The sequence below is a fragment of the Pogoniulus pusillus genome, chromosome 22, assembly GCF_015220805.1.
Source record: "Pogoniulus pusillus isolate bPogPus1 chromosome 22, bPogPus1.pri, whole genome shotgun sequence".
Taxonomy (NCBI): Eukaryota; Metazoa; Chordata; class Aves; order Piciformes; family Lybiidae; genus Pogoniulus; species Pogoniulus pusillus.
In genome coordinates this window covers 15,058,956-15,083,533 of record NC_087285.1, presented here as the reverse complement: position 1 = coordinate 15,083,533, position 24,578 = coordinate 15,058,956, and the positions used below count along the sequence as shown (strand labels likewise).

The 24,578-nt window shown below is 43.9% G+C and overlaps 1 long non-coding RNA gene across 1 annotated transcript; it reads right to left on the bottom strand.

The window, feature by feature from the left end:
- Positions 1-13,395: 13,395 nt before the first annotated feature.
- On the bottom strand, positions 13,396-23,832 carry LOC135185013 (uncharacterized). The gene is made up of 3 exons (XR_010306326.1): positions 23,579-23,832; positions 23,143-23,190; positions 13,396-14,708 (listed from the first exon to the last, which is right to left on the bottom strand). It is a non-coding gene; the product is annotated as an uncharacterized LOC135185013 (long non-coding RNA).
- Positions 23,833-24,578: the final 746 nt, after the last annotated feature.

Sequence of the window (24,578 nt, the reverse complement as noted above, 5' to 3'; positions counted from 1 at the left end):
CCAGCTCAACCCCCATTTTTAGTGATTGATTTTATTTTGTAGTATTCACTCAACTCTAACACACAAACACACACATCTCCTACATGTAAGTGCAGACCCAGACACACAATAAAACCAAACAGAATGTATGGATGTCAAACCTGATACCCAGGGGGGAAAAAGCATCAGCAAAGGACTGGATTCCCACCTCCTTGACACAGATGTGACTGCAATGGAGTCATGCTGACCTGACAAGGGGTGAGCCCAGAGCTGGACCAGTCCCTTGCAGTGACTGGCTCCAGTCTGCAGAATACATTGCCGGTCTGAGAACAGCACCACCAAAGAAACCCTTTGCATGTCCCAGACTGCAGTCAGTGGAGTGTTCAATATTTCAGCCATTTGCCTTTTCAAAACGATTGGTGATTCCTCTCCACCCCCATTTGCTGGCTGTGCTCAAAATTAAATGTAGGCAAGAGTCACCAGCAAAAGCCTCTGGCTTTTAGAATGCAGCTGAACTGTTGCAGAGAGGGATGTGTGGCGTGGGATAGCTGGGGAGAAAATGCACTTTTCCTCAAAATGGAAAAGCTTCTGTTCTGTCCTATTTTATTTGGCTTTACCACTTTCACTTGCTCACAACTGACAGAAAATCATTCCTGAATGTTACTTTCCTATGTGCTTTATGCAATAGCTTAAAGCTGTTAACAGCTACAGATAAGGAAGGCTCCAATTCACTTAGTAAGGTCTGTCCCAAGTGCTTCAGAAGCAGTGTCCCAGGAATGCCATGGGCAAACCAGGACACACCGAGCTGAGCAGGAAGATAGCATTATGAAGGGGGACCTTCCTCTCTGAGAAGCTGTTTCTGGCCACTGAAGTGAGGATTTCCCCTCCTTGGGCTGAATGTCTCATTTATTGTTAGGACTTCCTTATTTTGAGTGTGTTGCTGGGTTTCTCCTTCCTCACTCAACTGTCTGGAACTGGGAAATTTGACATGTCCTGTAATGCTGCTGCGTTTGAGAGCAGCAAGTAGGTCTTTAGTTATATTCACAGCCCAAGTGCAGTAAAGACTGCAACGGTTTCAACAGTTAAGATAATCACAATGCCCCCTGTATTCTCAGTCCTTAAGGAAAATAAGAGTGTCATGTCGTGCTGCAGAGTAGTTTCTCAGTTTGGAGTCCTCTCTCAGGCACATGTGAGCTACAGTCTGCAGTGATGCACACTCACAGCTTTAGTGTCCAGTGCAGTGCATGGGAAACCTGTTCACAAAATATACACAAGTGAATAGGCTGCATGGGACCAATCCTACTCACCATAGGCACGTGTGGGGATATTCACAGTGCCAAGACATGCTTATTGTGATTTCCATGATATTCAAGCCAGATTCCTGTGATGAGCATACAGACTTTTACTTGGGATGTCAGAAAGGACACAGTGACTGTTAGTTACTGCATACTTTAGTTTCGGCTTGTTCCAATTTATCACATCTGTCTCAGCAGGGAGGTGAAACGAGAGGAACATGCCCAGGGAGGTTTTAGTGCTGCTTTTGTGTCATTATCAGTTTTAGTTTTGGAGGATCCATCACTGCTGTTGCTGCAGCAGTCCTGGGCGTGTGGGCTCAGGGTATGCTGCCATTAGGGTTGCTGCAAGGGTGTCATTGCAGTACTCTCTGATCTGTTTTCATTACGGCCATCGCATCGTGCCCCATGCTGAGCCAAACAACTTCTGCTTCCTCTATTCCTTTCTGAAATCAGGCTGTCCTTTATAAGACAAAGCACGTCCCCTCACAGCCCCTCAAGGAGTAACTTTTGGGGGCAGGGTCAACTAATCCTGAAAGCTCAATTTTGAGTAGATGGAGGCTTTCCCACCCACGCATCTGGTATATGATGACTGATAGTGTGGGTGCTGCCAAAGTGACTGCTCTGTGGTGCCTCCCATCAGTGGAGCTCAAGAGCTAACTCAATTCTTCACTTTTGGCAAGAAAACATTGCTGCATCTGCTGCTGATACTCGTGGGATTGCCTGGACCAAGTGAGCACTTTGATGGTGGACAGAGTCAAAGCTGGCTGGGATGGTTTTGCTTTAGTTAAAACACAGTGATTTCAGGACACAAAGGTTACTGATCCCATCCCACAGATTCACTGCAACTGACCATGGAGCCCTTGGGATGCTCAGTGAGTGCTGCCTAAGCATGGTGCCTTCTGTATGGCTGATGGAGGGAGACCCAAAGGCTGCCCGAATTACCTCCTCATCTTACCTCCCTGTCTGAAGCTCAAGAGTCACATCAGGAAGTGATGTTGGAATTTCAGTTGAAGCCTTGATTTTATTCATTCTGCAGCCAAAATTAGGCCACAAGTGCTGCCAAGAGGCACACTTTTTGGGTTTGGTACGTGCAGAATGCATTTTTAATGCTGTAAGTGCTGTTCTCTACCATTGGACTCCCATGTGATGCATAACTGCAGTTAGAACCTTGAAGTAAAACATTTGCTTCCAAGGAGGATAGAGGAAAATGCAACAAACAATATTTTTTCATCGAAACAGAAAAATATATTTCTAACTGATCATCCTCTGACCTCCCTCAGATTTCAGATGTAAAGTACTAATTCTGTGTGGTGAGTCTAGAATTAGTGCAAGAACAATTTTCTAATCAAAGCCAGTGTTTGCCACTGCAGGAGAAATTGTATGTCTAGACATGGATGAAAACCTTTAGCACAGCTGAGAAATCTTTTGTGTGTGTATATACATATATAAATGCATACTTTCATCCTGGTCATGCTGTGAACTACTCCTTAATGGCAGAAAAAATGTGCAGGCTTCATGACCCTGAGTTCTGAGTTGAGCAGAACAGATTTAATACCAAAACCCCACCCCCTGAAAATTCCCAAACAATGTCCCCACCAATGCAGAACTCACTGTGGGGTAGAAACAAACATTTGATTCTTGGATGTTGTGATTCCTTTCAGTCATGCCTATGAAGACAAGCTAAGATAATATTGCAAACACATTTGGGGAAAGGATTAGAGAGGGTTTTTTTGCATGAATATCCAGTGTGCTCTAGATGAGAAATTCTTGCCTTGAATTACCCCACAAAAGAAAACTTTCTGGACCATGGACTGTTGCCAGCCAGTGTACAGAGTCATTAGGAAGCATGAGGAGCATTTTGCTTTCTCTCTTATCAGAGGTACTGAGCTACTTACAGGGGAAAGGGAAGCAAACCTTGGTGGTGATTTTAGATCCTGGTTGCCAGCCTTTGACATAATCTGGGGCTTCTCACTGCTCTAGGCTGCAGTTTCTCACGAAGTTACCTTGCTGAGAAAGGTTTCCCATCACGGAGCTTTTCTGATTGCAAAAGCTACCTGGCCAACATCCAGAAAGAGGAGCCCTTGCAAAGAATGAATGAGTCACCTGAAATACGGTCACATAAAATGATGATGTCTACAGGAAAACAAAGAGTTAAACCAAAATCTAAGCAATAAAATGTTCTCTTTATCATGCCTGTTCTCCCCATACATGTGCCGCAGGAAGGGGCTGAACCTCTCCTTTCCACTGTCACCATGCAGCCCACGAAAGCTGCTCTCTCACCCCGGTCTGATAGCAAAAGCTGGAAGCAGTTCTGCCCTGCGGGATCTCCCTGGAGTTCATTTGGTTAACCTGACTATCTGTGTCACTTGGAACAAGATTAGGAGCAACGCTTAGGCAATCCCCACTCTGCCTGGGAGCACTTTCTAATCAGCAAGTTCAGGGAAGGAGGCAGTGCCAAATGAGCAGCAACTTAATTTCTGATGCATCCTAAAGCATACAGAAACCAGAGCACATGCATGCAACAAACTGGGCAACTGCTGTGCTTCTGGATTAATGTAAAAGGTGTTTCCAGGACAGAAATGCAGATGTGTGAGCTTCGAAGAGATTCTGTTTTCAGGTCTTCAGAATATGAGTTTATTGCTTCCTTTATTCTGTGTTGGGGGTATGGTTACAGATCTGTATTCATTCGAGGCAAGAGGCCTTTTCTTAGAGCAATTGCACACTTGAAATCCTCCCATCAAGCAAAATGCAATTGGTATCTTCCCCTGTTTCCTGCTTAGCAGAAGAAACCTTCCCTTTTGTGAGGCTGCATTAGCAAGGGAAAGACTGTGCACACAGGGAAGAGATGCTGGAGTCATTCAGGGACGAGCGTTGCTCTATTACAGCTGAATAAATGCACAGTAATATAGTTTACTCCCTGGGATTTGCATTAGATTTATCCTGGCATATATGAGATCACTCAGTTGTGCATGCATGGTTCCCTCTCTGATTAGCACAATGCGATTTGGGTGGAATTTCAGACCACCTTAAGACTGTTTGATGTTTCCCTCAGAAGACCCTATTTTTTTTTTTTTCTTCCCCTCCAGTCACTTATCTCTGCTGAGCCTCAGCCGTTTTGGATAGAGATTTTTCTGTGCTGGGTATGTGCCTCAGGCAAACCTACAAACTTTTACAGTGTCAGTCACAACAGTGAAGTCAATGCAGCATAAGAGAACAGGAAAGGAAAGTTGCATTTCCCACAAGAAAATTCCTGGCCACTGTGAGAAGAAGCTCAAAGGCTGCTCTGCTTTGGAGTGAGGGCAGAGAGTTCAGCAGGTGGTTGGTGCTGGCAGTGCCATTTGTTGGTTTTTGCTGTTTTGTCAGGGAAAAAGGCATCTGGACTTCAGCAATGTAGATGTTTCTAGAGCCACCTCACTTTGTGTGGTTTGGGAGTATGTTGAGCACCTCTGATGAATGCATCCCCACCATGTGTGGACCTTTTCTGCAACGCTTGGAACTGGGCTTACCTCCACTGAGCTTTTGAACATGACCTAAAAAAAGGTCTGCAGAGATAAAAAACAGACTGATCCCACACATGGGGGTGAACAAGGAGAAGATGCCAGCTTGGACCTGGAAAACTGGCTTTGCTTCCTGTGTGGGAGCTACCACAGCTCTGTTTGCCCCTGCCTTTACTTTGGTGGTGTCACAGTAAAGTGATGAGGGGAGAAAGTGTCCATCTTGTGCCTTCAAAACATCATTCTACATTTCCTGAGAGGTTTGCATGTGCTTGCCCGAGGCATTTCAGTTTACACAGGAGGGATGAAATCTGCTGTTCTTGCAGCAGCATCACCTCATTGCCTGAGTAGTTTAACAAAAATGAGGTAAGGTATTTTTTGATTATTGTTATGAGAAAAGGTGGAGTAACAGGGCTGAGAAGGTTTCCTCCCCAGAACGAGCTGCCTAGCAAGACAAAGGACCTCATAGTGAATTGTGCAGAAAAGCTGCAGGCAAGTGGGGAGCAGCATGGAAGACGGCAGCTGGGAACCCAGGACTCTCCACTCCAGTCACACTACACTGGCTGTGAAGCTGGGTTTGCCCTTCTGAAATTAAGGATTTATTATTAAACAATGGCAAGGAAGATCAACACTGGTCATTTGCTGCTCCCACCCATGATGCACAGGCCTTTCTCCAAAAGATTTCCTTGGGCAAAAACTTGGGGGGAAAAACGTCCCCACCAGGCTGTCAGCCTGCATTGCTGGAATTCACATCAGTTTCACCTTGTACTAACAATCTGTCCCAGTAGGCTGATGGAAAAACTGAAGGTTTATGGAGAGAGGGAAAGGAGAGAGAGAACAAAACCAACCTTCATATTCCTCTACTTCACATTCCTTCACTCACATTGTCAGCACCTACACTATTTCTTCCTGCCATGAGCCACCCACTTGCTCACCTCCCTGCTGAGGAGCAGGAACATTCCCTATCAACCAGAGCAAGCAGAGCTCCAGGCCTTTCTTGTGAGCAGCAATGGATGTGTTCATCATGTGTTCATTTGTGAGGGTGGCCTCACGCTTCGTCGAGACAAGCACTTCCCATCAGCTGGAGCAAATAGCCAAGTCCCATCCTGACTCTGGGTAGCTGACTAAGGCCATGACAACTATAGAAAATCCTGCTTCTGGGGGATGTGAATGAAGCAAAAAAACATTGGCTCTCCCTAGACCATTCACAAATAGGCACAGCCTTGGGATTGTTTGTGCCTGCCTGTCCTGCCTGTGTTGCTGCATGGAGCTTTACACTGAGTGCAGCCAAGAGGCTCCAGATGGTCAGCTATGGTACCTCACAGAAGAGTCAAATCACAATCTAAAAAGCCAGCTGAGTGATTTTCAAAGTAGTAAGATAATGCTGCCTTAACACAACTCACAAGGGACAGTGGGTCAGAAAAACAATCACTTTTGGGTAAGTCATACAGCCACTTGACCTTCTTGGCAGCTGAGAACGCCCCTGTAATGGACCTGCAGTTATGTAGTGCCCTGTCTGCGAAGCAGACACTGGCAATGCCATTGCTTTATCCCTCTCCATCTGCTGCCAGTTTCCTCTGTTAGATAACCACAAAGCTGATATGCATTTTACGGTGTTCAGATATATTGCCCTCTAAATGAGAGGAAATAATTTCAGTTCAATGTTAGGCTTCAGTGAAGGAAGAAATGAACACAAAAAGTAAGTACCCCCTAGAAATATTTATTCCCAAAGCAGAATTTATTAGTGCACAGTGCATGCCTGTTTTTCACCAGTGTTTTGTACAGCCATAGCGAATTCGGTATAAATTGTCATGGCTCCATTGGCTTTAATAACACTGCACTTACAATAAGCACCTTGTGTTAAACCCCTTTGGAGTGAATGATAGTTAAACATGGGTATGAATATTGAGACATCACAACTGAAGCTTTTTGCTGAGGCCCACAAGTATTAGCTTGCTGCCGCAACTCGTGTTGCTCTTCACCTGTTTTTCTGAATCATAGAATCAACCAGGTTGGAAGAGACCTCCAAGATCATCCAGGCCAACCTAGCACCCAGCCCTAGCCAGTCAATTAGACCATGGCACTAAGTGCCTCATATAGTCTTTTCTTGAACACCTCCAGGGATGATGCCTCCACCACCTCCCTGGGCAGCCCATTCCAATGCCAATCACTCTCTCTGTCAACGACTTCCTCCTAACATCCAGCCTAGACCTCCCTTGGCACAACTTGAGACTGTGTCCCCTTGTTCTATTGCTGGTTGCCTGGGAGAAGAGACCAACCCCACCTGGCTACAGCCTCCCTTCAGGTAATTGTAGGCAGCAATGAGGTTTGCCCCCTGAGTCTCCTCTTCTGCAGGATGCACACCCCCAGCTCCCTCAGCCTCTCCTCACAGGGCTGTGCTCCAGGCCCCTCACCAGCCTTGCTGCCATTGTCTGGACATGTTCCAGTATCTCAACAATCTGATTGGAATCAGTTGCCTGTTATTTTTCTTCAGGAAATGGTAGTTTTCAGATTTGAAATATAAACCTTATTGTAGCATATGCAGACTATGGTAAACATGGAAAGAAAAAGGTGAGTGGCTGCAGGAGCAGTAAAACAAACCCAAAATTTAACATCCTATTTCCTGTAACGCGCTTCTGCCTCTCTCACACAATGTAATCAGTCCTGGGTGTTGAGTAAGGCACTGGCTGAATGCTTACACAACCACAGAAGGGAATATTTCATCATGGGACAGTCCAGGAACTCTATTCTGAGATGTATTTGACGCAGCCTGCCAGGAGAATAGGTGCTCAGGTACGGCTATAGGCTGATTTGTTTCCTTTTCCAAAGTCTTTTCCTCAGCCACTGAGGCAGCTTATCTGATGGACGACTGTCTTCAGACAGGACCAAGAGCTTGAAAAGCTAAATAGAATATCTGCTGGAAAATATACTCAACAAAAGCAGCAATTTATCTTTGCAACAAGCCAGTGTTTGCAATGAAGTCCACTTTGTCCTGGAAAGCAGAGTGAAAAAGGAAAGGGTGAATAATAGCTGAGAAGAATTCTTCCATGTATGTAGACGTATGACAGGGATTAGGCTGTATGCTTAAGATGCAGGACATAACAGTGAAGGCATTCAGCAGAAAGTGGATAAAGAGAAGGCAGTAACTACTTCTCCCCAAAAGGGTCATAGACAGCTTTATCTTTAGAGATTGTGGAGAGAAATTGGAAAATGGCCTGAACAAGGGAGGCTGATACTGTAATGTGTGAGTCACAGGAACTCAATCACAAGCCCGAGAGGTAGAAAGTGGGCTCAGATTTTCAGTCGTTCTCTCCAGGCAGGAATGAGTCAGGCAAACAGACTTTGGGAGATACTTGTTCCAGAGAGGAACTGAAAAATACATAGCAGGAGAAGAACAGCAGGCATGTGAGCTGGGTGGCTGTGAGGAGATCGGAGAGTTCTCAGATCAGGGCTGATTGCCAAGGAGGAGCTACGAAGAGGTGTCTGAGGGCAGATTTCTGGATGGTCCACTCCCCCTTGTGCTCTCATCTCGAAGGCTGAGATAAAATCCTCACCCAGATGTAGCTCCTGTTACTCTGGCCCTACCACCTTGCCATATAGCCTGTCTTGTAAATAAAAAACCCCATTCTTTTGTTATTACTTGATCCATGCTTGCTTTGCTATGTAAATCTGTTGACTTCAGAGCTGATTTACTTGGAAGTCTTTCAGATCTGGCACTGGAAATGCAGTGGAAGATCAGTGAGGAGCATGAAAATGCTCAGCTCAGGTGCTTCACCTCAGCCACGTGCAACTGCTGCTCTACCAACCGGGACCCCACACCCTGCTGCTGCTGCACAAAGGGGGCTGGGGGTGGATTAGTGGTTCGAGTGCAGGGACTGTTATACACACTGTTTAGAAAAGACTGTAATAGAGGAGGCCACTCTGGGAAAATCAAAGGTTGGAGACCCACACAGTCTGAGGGAGCTCCTTGGTGTGCTCCTTGTCACTTGCTGTGACACAGGGCTTGAGGGGGTTTGTGTGTGGGGAAATCACAAGCCTGTGCTCCTGGCAGGAGGGACAGACTGTGAGCTGAGCTGACATGAGGGGAGAAATTTTTGGAGCAGCACCCTGGAGCAGCTGCAGCGAGGCTCTTGCCACGGTCAGCTCCCATCAGGCTGAAACCCTCTGTGTGCACAGAGAAGAGGTTAAAAGGAGGGCTCCAGGTTCAAGAAGTCGGACCAGTGGCTTTCCACAAAGATTTTAAAGTGTATCCTGCTACTTGAAGTGGACAAAGTCATTAACACATAGTGCACAGGCTCAGTAGTGAATGTGCCTCTCTCCCTGGCCAAATTAAGCCTCCTATATTATGAAGCTGGATGGAGGGAGCTCTGCAAGGACTTCAAGTGAAGCAAACCCCTCTGCTGCAGTCTAAAATGTGCTCCCGAGGCTCGGTGCTGGCCACCCAAGGAAGCCCAGGTAGGCTCCACGCTTGCTGGTCCATTACATGGGGAGGTCCAGTTTCACCTCTGAAGGCATTAACTGCCCCTTCAATTGCAACCCAGTCACAGCTGTGTTAATGCTGAACCCCAGAGAACTGTTAACATGAAGCAAATGCTTTCAGCCTAACTCCTTTCAACATTTTCCCCAGCATCAAAGCTCTTTTAAAGGTTTCCTTCCCCCCCCTCCCCTTTTTTTCCTCTTTCTTTCTTTTTTAAGTGGTTCAAAGAGAATGTGCTGTTATATAACTCCTGCTATTTTTTCAAATATTAAAAGGCACCAGGCAAGGCTGTGCTGGTGAGTTGGGACTGGATGGAGGTGGCTCTGAATTAGGTGATCCCTGGGCTGCAAGGTAGATGTGGCACCAAATCTAGGCTACTGATGGCGACAGACTCTTTCTCTTGGGCTCTTATTCCAAACCCCTGGTGCTGTAGGAGTTGAGGCATTTTCTGCTCCTTCCATGCCTGCACCTTCTTTTTGCCAAGGTCCTCTCTAGCAAGGAAGCATTACACGTAGCTGGATGGGCTTAGGGTGGCCGCAGCAATTGATGCTTTTCCTCTTATATGTGCAAAGCAAACACAAAGTACAAAATTTCCTATCCATGTTGCCCCTACCTCTTTGGAAATTTTTATGAGACTCCAGGCTCTGGTTCTGGATGAAGAAGTTCTCCTCCCACAGAAAATGGAAAGATAAATGATTTGGTTATAAAGCACGAATTCTTATTTGTTGTGAATATTCTGCTGAAGTAGAAGAGAGACTTGCAAAACCTTTTGTCTTATAAAATGAAGCTCTTTCATGACAAAAAGGAAACGAATTAAAGAGCATTAGCTCATTGGAAAGGCTCAGGCTTGTTTTTAAAGGATGTCACGGAAAGCATGTGGGAACCTTGCAGCAAAATGCAGCAGAGCTGACATCCCAGCGTTTTTTAGTATCCCTGAAAACAAAGAGTGGGGCTGGGTGTGTGAGGTTGTCAGTTGGAAGGTGGCATTTTCCAGACACCACTTTCATAGGACGTTTTCTAATCTCTTTATGTGTCAGGGAAGTTATTTGCCCAGAGTGAAAACATAAAACCTCCGTTAAGTTCAATATATGTTTGCAAAAAACATTGAAGAAGCTGGAAGTGAAACGAAAAAGAAAGAGAATTTTGCAGCTTCAGAGCAGCATAAGATTAAAGTGGGTATTAGCTCTTTACATAATATCTAGGTTATTAATACATCACTTAAAAAAAAACCAAAGTGGGCTATTTTAGAAGTAACCTGAAGGCTTGTTAGTGAGGGTTTTGTTCAGTCCCTTCCTGAATAACCATTTCCTCCTTTCAGCTCCTTTGCTTATGCTGCTCAAACACATTAAAGTTTATCAGCCAGACGAAGGAGGAGCCGCAGAGCTTGCAAAGATTGCTTTTGATTTTCTACCCTCAAAGCTCTGTTCTTCATCAGCTGCTCTTCCACTGTGCACACAGCTTCCCTCCCCGCTCCCTTCCCTGAAACACTGACTTAAAATGTCTGTATTTTCCCTTACCACAAGGGAGCTCTACTGTTGTGCTAACGGGGGCAGTTTGTCATGACGTTTCCCCTGGAAATTCCCGTTGTCAGATGCAGCCATCAGAGAGGATCAGTCTCTCTCCGGGGCTTGAATAGCTGCTGCTGAACTCGAGGACCTCTGCAGCGGCTCTGCTCTGTGTGCACACATCTCTGACCTCTTCCACACACAGGCACCTTCCATTAAAGGGATGCCCAAGCTTTGCTTTAATCGTGTTAGCAAACCCAGGGAGAGACTGCAGCAGCGTTTCTCATTGCTCGGCTCAGTGAGGGCACGGAACAGCATCCAGCCACATCACCATGGCTTCTTGAATTCTATTCCAAGGCTGATTAAAGTGCTTGTAGAAGAGGACTCATCTCAGATAAAGAACAGGGCTTTTAATGGCATAAATCTTTAAAATCTGGACAAGGTACATCCCTGTGAGGGCTAATTCTTTCTGAAAAAAATCAGTAGCAGTGATTCCTAAGTGTATTGAGTGTGGTTTTGTCCACTTTAGCTGAACAACCATGTATGCAAAGTATGTTTTGTTTTTTTTTCCCAAGAGCACCTTCAGGACAAATGTCATTGTCCTTTCCAGCACAATTTTCTAAAGAGCTGTCTAAAAATTTATCTGTTTATCCACCAGCTGCCCAAAGCCCCTCCTGTGCTGAAATAATGGTCTTCTTATGATGTACATCAATCAGTGTAAACCAGCTTGGGGCAAGAAAGGAGCAAATATCCTGTATGTGTTGCCTTTGAAGGAGAATTTGAAGTAGAGGGCAGTTGTCTGCTTGTACAGAAGTTCAGCAGAATCGGAGTAATCCTCCATACTAATTGCTGGATCTTTACTAAGCAGTGAGGGCCAGATGTTTGCTTTTTTGTCTTGCTTATCTAAAGAAACCTAACACAGCCTGCCACTAAGATGAAGTACACGGCTGCTACAAATTTAAGCAGTGAGCTAACAGGAGATGTTTTGCCCTTCCTGAGCTGTAGCTACATGGATTTTCTTTAGAGATCCATGACAGATCCGGCAGGATCTTGCATAAGCTCTTGATGATACAAAGAAATCAGAGCCTGTTGACAGGCATGCATATATATGGGTGAGGTAATCGATATTCAAAGCTGCCGATAATGACTGATAGCAATGATGTAACTGAAGTGACAGTGTAGAAATCAGTCCTGTGGTCCTACGCATCCAAATTAAGCCCAGACTACATCCTAACAACATTCATGAAGTTTCAGGATGTCCTTTCTCAGAAGTCAACACAGAAATGAAAGTAGGAATTAATGTCAACAGACCTGTTGGAATAGCTGGTTTGCAGGGCAACAGCAGTTCAGTTACAAAGGAGTCATTGTGTAGAAAGATGCCACTCCATGAACATTTTGTGTTTGGTGGGAGTTTGGACACTTGTGACAGAGCTGTGAGATTACCTTTACTATCAATGACTTTGGTGTTCTGAATCTCCAGGTACTGGTCCACACACTCAAGGTATCTTGGCTACACAGAACTGCCCAGATATTAGCAAATTGCCACTTTCCTCTGAAACTTCAGTCATTCTCTGAACTTATATTGCAAGGTTGATTCACCTCTGGTTTACAGGCTTATGTCACTGAAATGATTTCCTTGCCCAGAAGCAGTGGTTTCTTGCTCTACATCCCCTGCCTGACATTATCTGACAGAAGAGATCTCATACTCACTACCTGCAGCTCCCCGAAAGATATACTTGCAGAGGCATTGAGTGCACCCATTTCTTTGCAGAAAGTTGCTTATTGTGTGACTCACATGAGTTAAGCAACAAACTTGCTCATTTATCTCAACTTGTACCAATGGCTATGACACTGCTTCTAGAGAAAGGTATGGATGTGGTCATGTTAATAACTGGGCTGTGCTGTGTGGAGTGATGCTGTCAGGTTTCAATATTGCAACACTGATTGATTTTGTACATTTTATTTTTAAAGGCAAATGCAGCCAAAAAAGTTTCTGCTGCAAAAGAAGCAGCTGGCTGGGGCAAGACAGCTTCCCGAGAGTCACCCTGGTGTGGCTGTGCATAGTGAGGCTCAGCAGCACAGTCAGGGTGCTGTGGGTTGCAGAACAGGGGAGATCTCCATGCTGCTCTTTAGCCCCTTCCAGCCAGGACCATGAGGATGCCGACAGGCTCTGGTGCCCAGGGCTCCTATCCATGTACCCTGTGCTGCATTTTGGCCCAGTCTCTTGGTCCTTGCCTGAGCTGTGCTTTTGAGGTGTTATCCCTGAACCTGTGCTTAACCTTACACCTTGATTTGCAGTTGCCCCATCACTGTGCACTTGCCTGGCACTGTGGCCACTGGACCTGTTCAGCTCTTACTCGTATACTGGAGGGGATGCACCCCTAGCTGGAGAGGCTACTCTCTCAGTCTTGGTCCTACTTGCTTACCCCTTGCAGTGCACATTACTCTGTCCCTTCCTTGACTCTGCCACCCATAATCCAGCTGCAGCCAGTACAGTGATAAACCAAACCTTCAAATCCTGGAGCAAGAAGTGGGGAATGATAATCCTTGTTTTCCAAATGCAACCTTTCCTTTGACACATGTGGCTGGAAGACACAGCTACAGAAATCTGTGAGAAAGCATAGGTTAGGAATGTATTGGTGCTGAAACAAGTCAGTCTTTATGGCCAGGAAGAAGGAAGTCTCCAGCTCTTTTCTTGGTGACAAGGTTCTTGGCAAGAAAAAAAAACAACAAATAAAAAAATGCTGTTTTTTTATTTAAATCTGGCCCTGTGAAGGAGAAAGGGAAGAATGTTGCAGAGAATGCACACAGCTACAAAACGGACAGTGTGGTTTTTTTGGGGGGGGCTTTGGGAAACTTTACACCTTGTCCAAAGTGTTTGGATGTCCCTACCTCATCCAAAGCTTGGTGATCCAGCAGCACAGAAAAGTGCTCTCAGCAACATGGACACATTGCTTGAGCTAGCACAAGGTCTCACAGTGTGTTTGTGAGTAATAAATCTGGAGGTAACAGGTAACAACACTGCCCAGGCTACGGGGTCTGGAGACTGTTGCCCTGGAGCCACTTGAACTGTGGTTAGAGAAGCAAACAAGGCAGAAGAAATGATGCTTTGGACTGTGCTAGTCTGTGCTTTGCACCTCTGGGAGAAATAAAAATAACCTGTGCTTTGCCAGCAGGCAAGAGAGAGAAAGATGTTTTAATACAAGGTTAGAATATAAAGGACAAATAAGGAAACTGAAAAAAATTGTGTAAAGAGAGAGGAGCAAACTGGGCATGGATGAAAAGAATTTTGTTTGGAAATGGGGATAAAACAGTCTCATGGAAAACTGTTCCAGATAAAGATGGTGTCATCTTCTGCATCAGCAGTGCTGAGTGAGTCTCTGGCTGTTTTAAAGGAGACCAAAATAGATTGATTCTTCTGTTTCTTTTCCTTTATCATGCCAGTTGAGGACTTAGAAGATTTTCATGAAGGTCTTCTCTTCCAATGAGGCTGGCAGACGTCTGCCAAGCTGGCTGCTGGGGGGACTGCTGGCAGACCCTCCTCTTCCTCCTCCTCCTCTTCTCTCACACTCTGTTGCAGACTTCCTCCAACTGCCCTGCTGCCACTGCCAACTCCTCTCCCTCCCCAGGTCTTGTCAGCTCCCTTCTTTCCCCACAGGGAGAATGTGAGATTAAGATGATCCTTCCAGGCAAGCAGCCCAGGAAGTGTCGCAGCAGAACTCCAACTTTTCCAGCAGATTTGAACATTTCAGGCAATGTTGCCAAAAAATCCCAAACTCAACAAAGCAGGGAGCTTTTCCCAAATGAAAACTGTCAGGTGAAACGATAAGAAGGGCTGGGAAAGACTTGCAGAGAAGGTCCACCAGGATGGTCAGGAGAGAATAGAATGTCTGCTGAAAGACAGGCATATTTCCATTCCCAGCAGGAGAGGTGGTGGGCACATTAGGGAATACATATCCTGGAAAGGAAGAGGAAGAAGCAGGTTACTTGAAAAGAGCAACTCAAGAAGAAGCAGGTACACAGAGGTGATGGATGAACTACAGCAGGAAATTGACAAGATCTCACCCTCAGGATGCTGTGACTGAGGCAGCTCATGTCTGCATTGGCTCATGAAAGTGACTGCATGATGCTTCTGCCTGGTACAGAGCTGGACTCAATGCTTGGGCAGGTCCTTTGGATTCCATGTGCCTATACTTGCTCATCTCCCACTTGCTTTTTTCATTAGTACCTGTCTATCTGATTCCTCAAGCAATGGAAATCACTTTTACCTTGTGCGAAACTTACTAAAGGCAAGAAAAAATGTGAGAAAACAATGTAAGAAAACACTGACACCATCACTGTCAGAAATGTTTCACTTTTTTCCCCCCAAATCCATCACAAATCCGCCCTGAATTTATTTTATATTCACTTTTGAAACATCTGCATTCAGAAGCTGCACTTCAGCTAAGCTCTGTCATCTTGTCTATTACCTGCAAGTCATTTACTTGCTTAAGATGTTAACATAAACTAACTTTGTTTCATCACAGTTAGACTTTTCCCTCAGAATGCATATATATTAGGAAGAAGGGAACATGATGGGAAATCACAAAGCAGTGCCTGATTAGTGAGCAGTGGATCAGAAACTTCTCTGTGTGTTGTGCTCTGTGAACAAAGGGACTTTGCAAGGTGGGAAGCTGCTGGCTGTGGGGAATAATTTAATGAAGTGTTTACTTAAGTGACAGTCATTGAGAGCAAGAATTCTGCAAGACTTCCATAAACATTTGGGGCATACAGGAGTGCTGTGAATTTATAATGAGAATGTTGGGAAAACTGTTCATCTTTGTGTGTTTTCTTATGTATGACCTAGCTAGTGGCTGCAAATACTAAGCCACTGCCTTAGTCATAAACTGATGTTAAACTCAGGTCAGTACTGTCTGAAAGCCCTTTCTGTTTAAATCCTTGATTAAAGGATATGACAGTAGGTCAGTGGTTTCATTCCTATCCTCAGTGGCCACATCTGGATGGAAACCCAGGCCACAGCTGCCCACCTGGCTAGTAGCCTGGATGAGAGGGGGAGCCTCAGGGCAGGTCATGGAGACTGAGCTATTTTATCCCCTAAATAGAAGGATGGAGTTGGAGCTGCTGGAAGGTGCATGAGAACTTGCCCTGGTGTATCTAAGCTATTGCCATCTTAGAGAACAAGGATCTTATGTCTCATTATGGAAGAAGAAAAAGTCCACTTATCCCAAAAGCTCATCCCTCTGTTTAGATCCTAACACTTGATTCTTTTCTGCTGTCAATCTACTTACTATGATATGATACTATGATATATATGATACTTCTGTGTCTTCCCTGAGGAAGAATTAAGGGCGGAACACACCTCAAATATTAAACAGAGAAATAGCAAAGGCATACTGTGCCGTGGAAACAGGGCTGGTTAAACATCAAAATGTCTTGAAAAGAAGAAATGCTGGAATTTTGTGGCATGTTTTTGTTGCAATTTGGAATGAAGATACTGGGGATGGTGGGAGGGGGAAGCAGGAATAAAAAGAAAATATGAGAACAATAATTTGTAAAGCTTTTTCATTCAAGACTTGTGCATCAGGTCTGGTTAGAGTTGTTTGCTGTTCTCTAGATTGGTCTTGTTAGATTTTTTTCCCCCCACTGTTTCAGTGATCAGGTATGGCAAGAGAAACTGTTAATGTGACCTAAGAGTCCTGCATCAAATACAATACTAACCTAAACTGTTCTTCATGATGATATTTTAATATTGACACCACCTTATTCTTGAATATTTACTGGAGGCATTTTGATTTTTTTCTTGAGAATAATCTTGCCAAACAATAAATGAACACAATAATTAGGTCTGAACAATTGGTCCACTTGCACTCAGGGGTAATGGTCCTCACTTTGAATCATAGAACCAACCAGGTTGGAAGAGGTCTCCAATATCCACTCCATCCTGTCCAAGCAATTACCCAGCCCTAGCCAATCAACTAGACCACGGCATTAAGTGCCTCATCCAGGCTTTGCTTGAGCATCTCCAGGAACAGCGACTCCACCACCTCCCTGGGCAGCCCATTCCAATGCCAATCACTCTCTCTGGCAAGAACTTCCTCCTAACATGCAGCCTAGCTTGAGACTGTGTCCCCTTGTTCTGTTGCTGGTTGCCTGACAGAAGAGACCAACCCCTACCTGGCTACAGCCTCCCTTCAGGTAGTTGTAGAAAACAATGAGCTCTGCCCTGAGCCTCCTCTTCTGCAGGCTGCACACCCCCAGCTCCCTCAGCCTCTCCTCACAGGGCTGTGCTCCAGATCCCTCAACAGCTTCGTTGCCCTTCTCTGGACACCTTCCAGCACCTCAACATCTCTCTTGAATTGAAGAGCCCAGAACTGGACACACCACTCAAGGTGTGGCCTGATCAGTGTTGAGTACAGGGGCAGAATAACCTCCCTTGTGCCTCTGGCCACACTGCTCCTGATCCGGGCCAGGATGCCATTGGCTCTCTTGGCCACCTGGGCACACTGCTGGCTCATCTTCAGCCTAATATCTACCAGTACCCCCAGGTCCCTTTCCTCCTGGCTGCTCTCCAGCCACTCTGTCCTCAGCCTGTAGCACTGCTTAGTCTTCCAACTGCACCCTGGGGGGAACAATGAACTCTGAAAATTGTAAGCTTCTGGAAAAAAAATATTTGGACCAGGAAAAACTCTGAGCATCTCAGCCTGCTTTGATTGCCATCAGAGCTAAAGCAAAGGGAACTGCAGGAGCAGCAGTGCCAGGACCGACCTTGGAAGTTGGATCCCTTTGTGTCTTTATCATCACAGGTCCTTGGTTATTTGAAACCTTACCTCTCATTTAAGTAGTAGCAAATTTGTAATGAGAATTTGGGTGGCAAAAGCACACTTTTTTTTTTTTTTTAATAGCTCAAATTTGATTATCACTTGTTACAAACAAGTTCACAACTTTATTTACCTAATGTAAGTGAAAATGAAACCATCTGTTGAATGGTTTCCCACTGTGGAGTAACAGATGTATAATATGTGCCATAAATGGTGCTGGTGGCTTTGAACCTTCTGTGGGAGGCCAGATTGTTTTCAATCTCTCCCACAGTGATTGATTACCTTGTGGGTATTGCTCAAGTGGCATGCTCTACTTTTTTTGTCTAGCATGAGGCAAAGCTGAGTAAACTGATAGCTATTACACAGACTTAAGACAGTGTTCAGTTTCTACTACACTTCCTCTCTAATACAGCCCATTGAGCTGCACACAAGGTTTCTGAATCTAGCTCAGCTCTAACTCAGCTAAATAAGTGATTTTTTAGCCCAAAGACTTTGAGAGCTCCTGGCAGGTTTTCAGTAGAGCTATTTCATATTTGAAATGTACACATTCTATAGCATCGAAGTTACTTCTTGCACATACTGCACAACAGTTGTGTAAATGATAGGTTGAAAACCCAAAGTGAAATTATACCTTGAATTTCCGTACTTCAGGAAAGAGGTGTTTGTCTTTGTTGAGAGCAGCCTTCAAGAGAAAGAAGTGTGCAAAAAATGATATCAGAATATATCAGAGCTGTTGCTTGAGAGGTCTTTAAAGGCTGCTGCTGCTGATAACCCTGTAATAGCATCATAGAATCAACCAGGCTGGAAGAGACCTCCAACATCATCCAGTCCAACCTATCACCCAACCCTGTCCAGTCAACTGGGCCATGGCACTAAGTGCCTCATCCAGTCTTTTTTTGAACACATCCAGGGATGGCGACTCCACCACCAGCCCATCCCAATGCCAATCACTCTCTCTGCCAACAACTTCCTCCTAACATCCAGCCTAGACCTCCCCTGGCACAACTTGAGACTGTGTCCTCTTGTTCTGTTGCTGGTTGCCTGGCAGAAGAGACCAGCCCCCACCTGGCTGCAGCCTCCCTTCAGGTAGTTGTAGACAGCAATGAGGTTTGCCCTCTGAGCCTCCTCTTCTGCAGGCTGCACACCCCCAGCTCCCTCAGCCTCTCATCATAGAGTTTGTGCTCCAGGCCCCTCACCAGCTTCGTTGTCCTTCTCTGGACATGTTCCAGTATCTCAATGTCTCTCTTGAAATAAGGAGCCCAGAAGTGGACACAGTACTCAAGATCTGGACTGCCCTTGTGTTTGGACTTTTGCTGGTTATGGGCAGAGTTTTTGTTCAGTGACAGTTCTAATGATCATGGAGAAAGACATAGAGAAGGTAACAGAATATCTTTTTTGCTGTAGCTAGATCCATGCTTTGATTTCATCTCCTCCTCTTGTGATTTTGTTTTGGAACTGTTCCACCTGCCATTTCAGAAGAGCTTCTATTTCTACAGCCTTTGGCAGACTGGAAATGCATTAAATGAAATGTCCATCAGGTAGTTAAACTTTGGAGGTGTGAGTACAAAGCACAACTTTTCAGAATTATTTAAAAGCAATTCTGGGTGTCCTTTCTCTTTGTTGACAACTTACAGAGAACAACCAGCCTGAGTGGAGCCTCATTTCTCTTATTGTCTTGCACAATGAAGCCTTGAACAAATTTAGTTTAATGACAATTTGCATTGAGATAGACAAGTATTTCTCAAGAGCCCTGTAACAGGATTTCTGTGAACATATATCACCTCTCCAATCTCCTCACCCTTTCTTCTGCTCCTTTGTTCCTCAGTGAGAGTGCTATTTGCTGTAAAACATTTCTTTTCACTAGCTGCAGACATGCAGGAATTCAGATAACATTTGTTTTAAAGAAACTCTTGAGGGTTTTTAAATATGTGGATACATGTAAGGGAGTTCTTTGAAGATAATTTTTGGACTGCTGAGGTTCATAAAAATCAGTGAATATTTATAACAGCCACCAAAACAAAATGAAAGAAGAAAAATATCAAGTGTAGAACACAGAACCTGCTTTTAAAAGATCTCCATCACTATGGAAGATGATTTTGAATGCAGTTTTCAAAGAAGCCTCAGGGAATTAGGTGCTTAAATTTCATTAAGCTTCATAAAATTTCATTAAGCTTCATAGAATCAATCAGGTTGGAGGAAACTGCTGCTTAAGAGTATTAGCTGGATGTCTGAACTGTCTCTGTGTGTGGGCCAAGGGAAATAAAAAAGTCAAAGTTGGTAAATAAGAGGCAGCACCAAGCAGCAGTCCCCTCACTGAAAGTTGACCTCTCCAAGAGACTGAGTAGACAGCACTCTAGAGATGCTGTTTGCCTGGGCAGACTAGCGAGTCAAAATGGTATATGCCATTGCTGTCTAAGATGAGACAAAATGAATTCCTCTCTGTTATTTAGCTGACTTCTGTTTTGCTTGTTCTCATCATTTTGTGACAAATTACGTGATGTCAGGCATTTCTTTCCAAGCTCAGTACTTTCAGACATGCACTTTCTGAGAACCCTCTGACCTTTGTGGCTGCTAAAACCAAACAAGACCTCGAAAAGATCAGGATCATATGTATATAATGTATACACACACACATAATGTATATGTATAGTCAGTAGCAGAATGTTTCTATTAATCTTCTATTTTGGACTTCTTGGAGGCTGGTATTTGAAATCCTAACAACTGCACCCATTACCAAACTGTCAAACCAGAACTTAAATGCTTTTCATGATCGGCTTTGTACCGCACATTCACAGAGTCTGAATCCTTTCCCATTAAAGTTAAAAGAAGCTTTGAAAACTAATTTGGTAGAAGTTTTGAAGTTTAGATAGACTTAATATTCAGAATGTGCTTCTCCTAAAAAATTGCTCCTTGAATTAGAAAGGGAAGGGAGGAGCAGTGTCATTTACCCTTCTGCAGGTCTGTTCCCATGTAACAAGCATTATGCTTATCACTGTTTGTTTCTTTTTCATCCTTTCCTCTTCATCCTTGCCACTGAATTCATTATTCATTTTACTGACACATCTACCAAGTGAGCTAAGCTCTATTATGATTAGCTTCAAACGATGCTAATCAAACAGCCTACAGTATAAATATTTGAATTTCAGATTTTAGGAATCTATCTTAACAAAAGTAAAAAGGAAAGGAAATGAAGCAACAAAGCACATATATTATGTATATGATTATTATTATAGGACAGTATGAGAAATCCTCCAAAGAAGTCTCAATTTTATAATTTTAATTAAAATAAGGGTCTGGTTGAGAAATGTTATTGCAGGGAGTAGGTTGGAAGCCTGTACCTACGCAGTGATGGTAATTAGAGTGGTGCCTTGTAATACTGACAGGCAGTGCTGCTATCAGTCGATTCATCTGATCAGCTGGACTCAGCCCAGCAATACTTTCACACTGAACAGTTAATAGCTTTAAAAAAATCTAACAGTATCTGCATTGAGTGATTCCCACCATGCTTTCACTCAGCTCAACAAGGGCCAGGGTCAGTTCTGGCACTCACATGCCACATCAGAGACAAGCTTTGGCAGAAAGCGAAGAGGAACAGCAGCCTCCTGAAACATTCTCCTAAAGATCCTTCTCTTGGCCTCCACATGATGATGTGTCCAGCACTGTGCTGGAAGGACACTGCCTCCTCACACACATCTGCACTTCAGGAAATATTGTGTAGGGGAGAAAAGCCTCCATTGAAAAGACACAGTCTTTGGTGTACTTGCTTTTTGGTTTGGGGTTTTTTTTTGCCTCCAGAGCTTCCCATAGTTCAATATTCAAATGTCAATTGATTTAACACTACGTGTCCTACAGCTTTTGTTTACTGGGTGTTTTGTGAGTTGCTCAATTCTTTTATTTTTCACATCTACAATAAATTCCCTTGGTGTGAGGGAGTGAGTGAGAACAGACTAACCTCCGAACCTGTGTTTAAATTCAGCATTCCAGAGGGTTTGGAGTCCTCAGGCATTGCCAGTGAGCAGAAAGAAGAGACTGTCACATCACTCCAAGTCTAAAAGAGGACATTTCTGTAGGAAGAGAAGTTTCATGTGCCTTGCTGTCGATGAACAGGTGAAAAATGTATCTAGTAGAGAGGCTTCATTTGCATCAGATTGCTTCCTTGAAAAACTTTAGGAGCTACCATTACTGTCCACATATTTGCAGGTGATTAATGTTTTTTTGGTCTGTTAGATCTGAAAAACCTGAGCTACCTCAATTCATGCAAGGCCAAATTCTCAGCCTTCTTCAGGATGGTTTCACTTAAAAAGTAGAAACATCTCAGCTTCCTCTAGCTACCTCAGGCTATCTGTGCACACAGGCTCTGCCCACTTAAAAAAAAGAAAGGATGCCATGAATCTTCCCTTCTACACCTCATACCATGCCTATATTAATAAATAATTAAATAATTATTCTATAACATTACAAGGTTGGGCAAAGATAAAGAACTGTGTATGGCACGCTGTGCAATTTTTATACGTGACATGAAAGTTTCTTACATCATCAAAAGCATTTAAAGGGAACAAAATTCCACCAAGATTTTATTTTCTGGAAGTCTTTCTACAATCAAGAGCTGCATTTTAGAAGTCATCAGGTAGCTATACCAAAGCAGAAACGCATGGAGTGCTGTTAACTTTACCATACCTTTTCCAATAATACTCATTCTTACTGGGATAAATCTTTGCAAGAGGGAGCACAGAATCCCTCACCTACCCACCTGAAATCAAAATGTGCGTGGTCTGAAAGTATCATCAATCAATAATTCCCAACCTGCTTTCCATCAGCAGCTATCCAAAGTTATCATACTGCCCGAGGACAATTTCCTGCTGAAAACTCAGCGTGAAACAGGCGATTAAGTGAACGAGTGATGATAATGTGCTTTGAAAGTTAAGCCAGAGGTGATTAAATGTCTGTGGGTAATAAACAAAATTATAGGTATTTAGGAAACAGAGCACAACTGTGAACACAACCAGAGCATAGTGTATCATTAGCTGTTGTAAGCAAAAGACGTTGGTTTGTGGGACAAGATAATGGCTGGATGTGAGAAGCTGTCTGTTCCATTAAGTGCTGTTTTCTGCCCTCCTTTAAATGCCTCCCCGTAAGTTAAGTGCTGTGTTATAAGCATTTAGCATGCTCCATGATATATTTATGCATTTCATAATTCAAAGTCACTTCCATGCCCTCAAAAGCCTCTTTGGCAAATGCTATTTTGAAAGAGGTAGCTTAACAAGAAGAAAATTTGGCTCTTTTAGAAACTACCTTAACCCTGTGCCACACGGACCATGGTGAAGCTTGACTGACAGAGAAGCCTTTGGGAGTTGGACTAGAACGTATTGACTCACGTTTGAGCCATTCACTTGCATCATATTTTCAGACAATAAAGGATAATAATTCCAGATTTCAAATTTGATGGCTTCAATTGCTTAGCAACAGATTCAGCAAGCTCAGATTGTTTCAAACTATGAAACTGGAAGAACTACTGGGATCTGGAAAACAAAGGATATATTAATTTAGCTAGCTTCATTATTTCTTTTGCCTTACCTGCAGGATAACATATTAGGTAAAATCCAGTGAAGGAGTCACTGTAGGCTGAAAAAGGAAAGTCATTTGACCTTTAAGCAAGCTGTTAGCAAACATTTCTATTTTGGAATACACAGGCAATAGCATAGAGTTATCAGGGAATAATCTTCAGAGTCTGGTGTAGCTCTGCAGAGCACAAGGTTTTGAATCAACAGGTCCTCACTGATGTCAAACAGATTTCCTGATTGCTGTTAAAAATGGGAAAAAAGACCCAAACAAAACCCCCAAGCCCAACAAACCTATTTTGTGCCACTAGGTAGAGTCAGTTGAAGCCTGGGGATTTTTGCTATAAATATTGGTCCACCCCTGCAATTGCTGCTCTGACTCATGTGCTTGCTCTTGAGCTGTTCCTGTCTTTGGCTGCAGTTTTCACGCTAACGTTACACTTCTTACTCACCAAGTGGTAGCGTCACTGCTGCCTTCAGCACAACTTTAAAAGCCATCCTTTCCAATTTCTGGAGAGAAAGCACAGTCTGACACATCACCTTTTATTTATCCTGTCTGCTCAGGAAGCCATTCGCCTGGGAAACAAAGTTTGTTGTGAGGCAGCACCTGTGCTGCAAGCCTGGGAAGGAGCTCCCCTCATCTCAGTGTGGGCTCTAGGTGCAGCTGGTCTTGCTGGGAGCATTACACTTCCTGCTGCTCCTCTTTTCCTTCCACAGCCTTGTGCAACTGCTGCTGAAATGGTTGAATAGAAAAGTTTGCATGTGGATGGTCTGACTCTCCCCCCCCCTCTTAAATAGACAGAGTGCTCTAGAAAGAGCTAAAAGCAAATCCCAAAGAAGTCATGACAGCTTTCCTGATGGTCTTGGATCAGCATGAAGCTCTGTGAAAGGCACATTTTGGAAGGCTGGTACAGTGGCCTTGCTTGTGACTAAAGGATGAGCCAGTTGAAGCATCAAAAGCTTGGAAGGGTATGACCAGCTCTTTGGGTAAAGGGATGCATGGATTTCAGCAGATTTCAGCTGATCTCTAGCTATACTTGGAGGTGTGCAAAAGAAATTTCTGCTCTCTTCTCTTTCTAACTTCAAATTCAAGTCTGCTGGTTTTCAAGGTGCATCAGCTATAATCATGGTTATGCAAGAGATAAGAATTACTGATCTTGATTTTACTCCTTTGAGCATGGTTTGAGTATGGTATCTCCTTTTCATGTCAGTATTTTTTGACCTGAGCTTTTAAACACTTTCAATTGTGACAGTACAATCACTTTGCATCAAGACACGTTTTGTTTTATTAATAGCATTTTTTGGATGGACTTTCTTCAAGGAAACCCCAGATGGACTGTATCATCTAATTTTTCTTCTATTCATTAGCTAGGCAATGCTAGTGGATTGAACAAGCACTGTTCTCCTGCAAATACCTATTCTGATTAGTTCATAACTCACCGTGATCTTCTA